Source organism: Populus euphratica, unplaced genomic scaffold (genome assembly GCF_000495115.2).
Source record: "Populus euphratica unplaced genomic scaffold, PopEup_1.0 scaffold771.1, whole genome shotgun sequence".
Taxonomy (NCBI): domain Eukaryota; kingdom Viridiplantae; phylum Streptophyta; class Magnoliopsida; order Malpighiales; family Salicaceae; genus Populus; species Populus euphratica.
The window spans coordinates 24,066-31,181 of record NW_011500633.1 but is presented as its reverse complement, the minus strand read 5'-3'; positions in this window follow the sequence as shown (position 1 = coordinate 31,181).

Sequence of the window (7,116 nt, the reverse complement as noted above, 5' to 3'; positions counted from 1 at the left end):
TACTGTATGGTATAATAGACACCTGAGCTATGAAAGGAACTTGATTTGTTGTTAATATGAGTTATAATCATAAATGCCTAACAATATTTACAAGTATTAGCATTAATCGAATAAAATAACTAATGTAATCATATTAACAATTAATAATTTGATTGGAACCTCCTTTGTATGTGGTTTCTAATTGAATAATAAAAGTTTATACTATACTTGTATGTGGATCCTCTAACCTTAATATTTGTTGTTATCATTGTTTAATCCTTACGTTAATCTTCTATCTCAAAGTTCTCATCAACTTCTTTATTATTATTATTATTGTTACTATTATTGTTGTTATTGTTGTTGTTGTATTATTGTAATTTATAATTTATACAGTTAACCTCCCTATGGTACGATCCTAATTTGACCGGGTTATTTATTATTTCGACACTCTTACACTTGGAAGAAGACATCAATCTTTTGATCGTGTCACTAAGTCCACATGCCTACCTTTTTTTTATTTTTAGTCCACATGCCTACCTTTTTTTTTATTTTTTTTCTAATGAACGTTGACACGTCATCCACCCAAAGTTTTTGTATATATGAGACAATATATCATTTATTTAAACAAATTACTCATCATCTTCTAGTTATCTTTCCATCCATGTTTGATGGTTGAAAAGTTGAAATATTAGTTTTGATACCTAAAATTTAATTTTAACTTATTTTCATCTTAAAACACCCTAAAACATATATTAGAAACATCAATAAGCCCATTTGAAACCAAAGCCTATAACAACTCTAAATAGTAAAAATCCATCTAAGTCAAAAAAATATTATATATCTCAATCTAATTATTACAACATGTTTAAAAGATATACAACCTTCATTAAGCTCTTTTCTCCAAGACGAATCCATTAACATAAAAGCATGCCTTTATAATGGCTAGATTATGGTTGATTGAATTCTTTATCTCTCTGATGATTTTTTATTGATTTTATATCCTCTTAAATTTTAGAAATTAAAAAATAAAATAAATAAAGTTTAGGATTGAAATATAAAATTCTTAAAAAAACATGGACTAAATGATAAAGTAAAAACTTCAAGAACCAAATGGTAGTTTTTCATGCCATAAACAGTGAGAAGATAATACAAATATTCTTTTGTTTTCATGTTATATTTGGGTTTTTTTTTGTGTCAATTTCTTTATTGTAAAATCAAATTTTATTTTATAAAATTAAACATTAATCTAATACCGAGACATTTTCTAACATCATGAATACAATGTAGCACGTGGAACAAAACTAATTATCAAAACTAAAATCATATGAATATGACTTGGAAAGGTGAAAATTAAAAAAAGTGTAATGACCAAAATTGAATAATTTTTCAATGATTAAAAAAGAGTTGCTAACTTAAGAAACTCATCAAAGTAAAATAAGCAGTTTTTACATTTTTTTTTTAGCATTTCTTGCTAGATGTTTTGCCCACGCTTTGTCTCAGGTCATATCAATTTTTTTAAAACATAAAAAAATTGTAAAGTAATTGCTAACGTGTTGTTTAGTAAGAAAAAAATTAATCATGAACAAAAACAAATGTTGCATATTAGATGATACATTTTTTAAATAATGAACAACATATTCTTTTAAAAAAAAATATTTAAATAACAACATATTGGATTGACCTAGACCAACCCTAATCAACCTACAAAATTTATGACTTAAGTCATTAAATCATGATAATGCTTGAAAAGCAAAACTAAAAAATTATGAATCTCAATTCCTAATATACTTAATATTAAAAGAAGAATATGATATAAAAAGTATTCAACTAAAAATAATAACTTGAGTTAACTCAAGTGAACTTATCAAAACAACAATCTACGTCATGAGAACATTATAACCCCATAAAAAAAAATATAAAAACTAATTCCCAATCCATTCAACTTTGAAGGATGAAATTGAAAAAACATCAATAAATAAAAAAATAATTCTAAAAAAGAATAAAAAATAGCCAAAGTCAACTGAATTAAATCACCAAATATATGAACTAATGAGAAATAGATTACCCTATATAAAACAAAATGAAAAGAAATTGAAGCTTAGTTCCTAATGAACCTGATGTTGAAAGATAAAATTGAAAAAAAATCAATTTTTAAAAAGATAAAAAAACTAAGGCAACTTGAGTTAGTCTTTTAAACCCACAACCTAAGTCATGAAAATAGAACAACCTTGTAGAAAAAAAATTAAAAAAATTGAAGCTCAATTTCCAAATAAACTTAATGTTGAAGGGTGAGTTAAAAAAAAAATTATAAAAAAATAGACTCAAGTCATCTCAAGTTAACCCACCAAACCCGTAACATTAGTCATAGAACTATGGTAACTTAATAGAAAAGATAAAAAAAATAATTATAAAACTCAATCCTTAACTAACCAAATATTGAAGGATAAAATTAAAAAAAAAACCAAAGAAAGGGCTAGACTTCTTGATGGTAGGGATGAAACAGAGAATTTCTGATGATAAGGTTCATAATGGAGATTCCTAATGACAGGTTTTAATTTGAGATTCTTAATTATATGGTTAAATTTCTTGGTGCTTCCTAATTGCAGAGTTAAAACCTATCTTTCCTTATGAAAGGGTTATACTTCCTAGTGGAAGTGTTGAAACTAAGAATTCCTAATAATGAGGTTAAAAATAAAGATTTTCTAATGATATGGTTAAATTTGAGATTTTTGATGATAATGTTCAATGTCTTGGTGTTCTTGATTGTAAAGTTGACACTCGTCCTTTCTGATGGCAAGGTTGGAGTTCTTAATGATGTTTCCTAGAAAATTTATACAATAATTTGAGATCAAATTTCATACATGCATCCTTACTTGGCTAAAAATACAGCCTTCTTTTTTCTTTGCCATGCTTGGTGGATGAAGTTTGTAATTTCTAAGATGAGTTATCTTCATCATTTGACTCTTTAGCCCATTCAGAAATATAGCCTTTTTTTCTTCTTTGCCATGTTTGATGGATGAAGTTTGTAATTTCTAAGATGAGTTATCTTGGTTATTTGACTCTTTGGCTAATTCGGGTTTTTGTTTGTGTGACCAAGGTGTTTGATTACCTCTTTGCTGGCTAGCCTGGTTCTTTAGAAAATAACTAAAGATCTGCTTAGTTAACTATTCCTTATGAGATGACAAGTTTTTAGTTATAGAGTTGCCTTCTGGTCAGACAATGCTTCTTGATTATTATAGTCTTACACCAATTCCTATTTAATAATTATTATTGTGAAGAAGTGGTGTGATTAGTACTTAAAAATGTATTTTTATCAAGGTTTTATATCATTATTTTTATACTTGAAGTATTAATAACTCCTTAACTAAAGCATATTTTTTAACAATAAGTCTGATATCATAAGAAACCTTTAATTTATGATAAATATTCATCCTAAATGTAGGCCTATCATATAAATAAAAGGATTGATTGATGAGTTGAAGTAATGAAATTGAAAGGACAAAGAGAGGGTGAAGCTTAGAAAAGATATGTTGGTTTAGTTCAAACTGGAACATTGTTCTGTAATTGGATCATAACTGGAGCTCTAGCATTTGGATTGAGGTCTGCTTTATATAAATGGAAAGCTAAGACATAGGCCTAAAACTTTCATGAAAAGGCAAGACTCAATTCTACTATTTGAAAGTCCAAATCTTAGCAATAGCATATAAGTCGGAATCTGTCCTACAACCCAGACATTGTTCAATGTTCAACTTATATCTCAAGTTCTAAATGTCCAATTGACCTTAATTTTTTTTCTTGGAAAACTAAGATAATCTTTTAGAACTTTCATGGGTAAGGTTGGTTCAAATTCTAATGTTATCAATGACGTTTTATTCAGACAAGAAGATAAGGATTGTTACCAATTCAAAAGTTGGTCACCCACTCAACAATTAGTCACCAAATCAATAGTTTCCAATTTTGACTTATAAAAGGAGGCATTTGTCATGTATTTTGACATCTTTGTTTTCAGATCATGATCATACTCTTGCTTTCTCTTTGTTGTAATGCTTAAATATTACTTACATTAATCTCTTGTTTATACTTCTCATTTCCTTTTCTTTACTTAGTTAACTTTTATCTTATTTATATTCTTATTTGGTTTATTTTTGTTTCTCTATTTTATTATGTTTAGTTAAGTTTATTATATCAAGGTAAAAAAGTTACACTAATGGTGTAACAATAAGTATAATGTAAACTCAATATGGACTTTAATATTTGATACTAACATGTTTTGTATTTGTTATATTGTTCACTCTTAATACTTTGCTTGTTAAATGATTAATCTAGATTTATATTGTATAACATTTGGTACAACAAATACTTGACACTTTAATAGCTCAACTATATGGTGTAACCGACACTTGTGCTATGAAAAAAACTTGATTTATTGTTAACATAAGTTATAATCATGAATCCCTGACAACATTTACAAGTATTAGCATTAGTCGAATAAGATAACCAATGTAATCATGTTAACAAATTATAATTCGATTGGAACCTCTTTTATGTGTGGTTTCTAGTTGAATAATAAGAGTTTATACTATACTTGTTTGAATACCATTAGTGGATCCTCTAACCTTGATATTTGTTTTTATCATTGTTTGATCCTTATATTGATCTTCTATCTCAAAGTTCTCATCAACTTCTTCTTTTTCTTCATTACTATTACTACCACTACTACTACTACTACTACTACTACTGTTGTTGTTGATGTTGATGTTGTTGTTGTCGTTGTTGTAATATTATTGTTTATAATTTATACAATTAACCTCCTTGTGATTTGACCCCAATCATGCTGGGTTATTTATTATTTCGACACTCTTACACTTAGGAGAAGACATCAATCTTTTGATTGTGTCACAGTGCTCCACTACTTTCACTTTATGAAGAAGTTTATCCAATCATCATTTGCCAATGCTTTTTTCAAATTACCCCCCAACTAACTTTGTTGTGTATATTGTTTCAGCATTAATATTTTATAGGTATCATAACTATCTTTCAAAGGGTAAAACAAACTTTTAGTTATGAAAACGCCCCCCAAGTGTAGCATTACTCTCAGTTACAGATAAAGTTCATTAAATAATAGATTGTATTTTTAGCAATATTGCCCTTAGTTGATTTAGTTGTTCTTATTCTTTTTCTTATTATCTAAAGGCATTTGTCATTGTCAAATGTTATTTATAGCTTGGATGGAATTTTTTGAATTATCATTTAATTATTGTTATCACAATGGGTCTTTTTGCCATCTAGCTAATTTGAATATTATTTGTTATCCCTTATGAGGTTCACTATATTGCCTTTTAGCTGCTTAATTTGTCAAGGACTACTCATAAGAAGTGTCAAGAACTTTTGCAAACTCAGTCAATGACCTTTTTATTTAAAAATTGTTTTCTTGTTTTGGAATTAACTTGTAAATTTCAAAGATTGTATGCATTCTAGTCCTTTTGTTGTAAAGAAATCAAAAGATATGATTTTGAAAGTTTTTATTTGATCATAACCCAAGAAATATCTTTCAATACAAAAATGTAACTTTTATGTGTTTTTGGTTAAGAATTGACAGGGTAATGGTTGAGAAAGAAGTATCAACTCAAAGTTGGACTATCCAAGTCTCAAATGACTTTTTCTTTAATATTAAAAACAAAAATTTACTAGATGTAAGTTTAAAATAATTTTATTTGAATTTCTTTCTAGGGGTTTTAATCTTCTTTTAGGAAAAATATGATTTGGTCTGGTGAAGGTATATGATGAAGTGATCTTTTGTTTTTGTAGGTTTCAAAGCAAGAGGCTCGAGTAAAAACTCAAGGTTTTATTAAGAAAAAATTGTCTTATTTTTTAGCACTAATTTTATCAATATGAATAATGACAAGTAGTTTTGTTCACGATGCCATGATTCTTTTTTTTTTAATCTTTTGCATTTTAAGAACACCATTTATAGGTTTAAGTCGTTTACTTACTTAATTAGAAAGGAATTTTAAAGGCACGTAGCATAAGTTATGGATCTTAGCTATTAAAGAAAAGGATTGTAGGCTTAAAAAGTGTTTTAAGGTTTTAAAATGTTGTTTTAAGCAAACATTGAATTATTTTTTAAATTAGAAAGCAAAATCAATTTTTCAGAATTGTTTTGGCAAAAGTGTTTTTAATAAAAATTGATTTGGTTATAAAGTTTTGAACCGAGACATGGAATCAATTATGAGGATTAATGAGTTCTTAGCATTTTATATGACATGCATTAAGGTTCAATCATTTTTACCAATAATGGTCAACAATAAAATGCTAAACATCTCTTAATTTTATAACAACAAAGATATGAAGAAAATGTATATTTCATTAAAAGTTTGGATGTGATCCCAACAAACATGAAAAATATAATTAAAAAACAAGAATAATGAAGTTTTATAATAAATGATTGACAATGCAACACCTCTCTTAGACTAGCTTCCCTAATAATATGTGTCTCGTCAGTGTTTTTTAACCACTTGCTATGATGAGAATGGTCTAATGACAATGCAGTAAGTACCATTATCCTTCACAAACATAACTTGTTCATTGGTCACAAGCTACTGGATTTGATACTTAAAATTCCTACAACTTTCAATTGAAAGGTTGAGGATCCCATCATGATATTTGCACTTCTTATTTGGATTGTACCACCTAAGAAATGGTGGTTGTATGAGATCTGAATGAGTTAAGGTAATATTTATAGTGTTAAAGAGATGCTAGTAAATATATTTTAGTGGTAAAAGTATATCTATCTTTGAAAATGGTATTTGAACAGCCAATGATATAGTGAGATCCAATCATTACTTAGAGTTCATTGTTGAACCTTTGATTTTTTCTACTTTGATAGCTTGTTTAATCTTTTCAGACATAACCACTGGGCCACTAAAGTGTTGGGCTACTTATTAGTACTTAAAAGTGCATTTTTATCAAGGCTTTATATTATTATTTTGCACTTGAAGTATTAATAACTCCTTAACTAAAACATATTTTATAATAACATATCTAATAATATAAGATACCTTTAATTTGTGGTAAATATTCATTTTAAATACAGGCCTATCACATAAATGAAAGGATTGATTGATGAATTTAAGAACT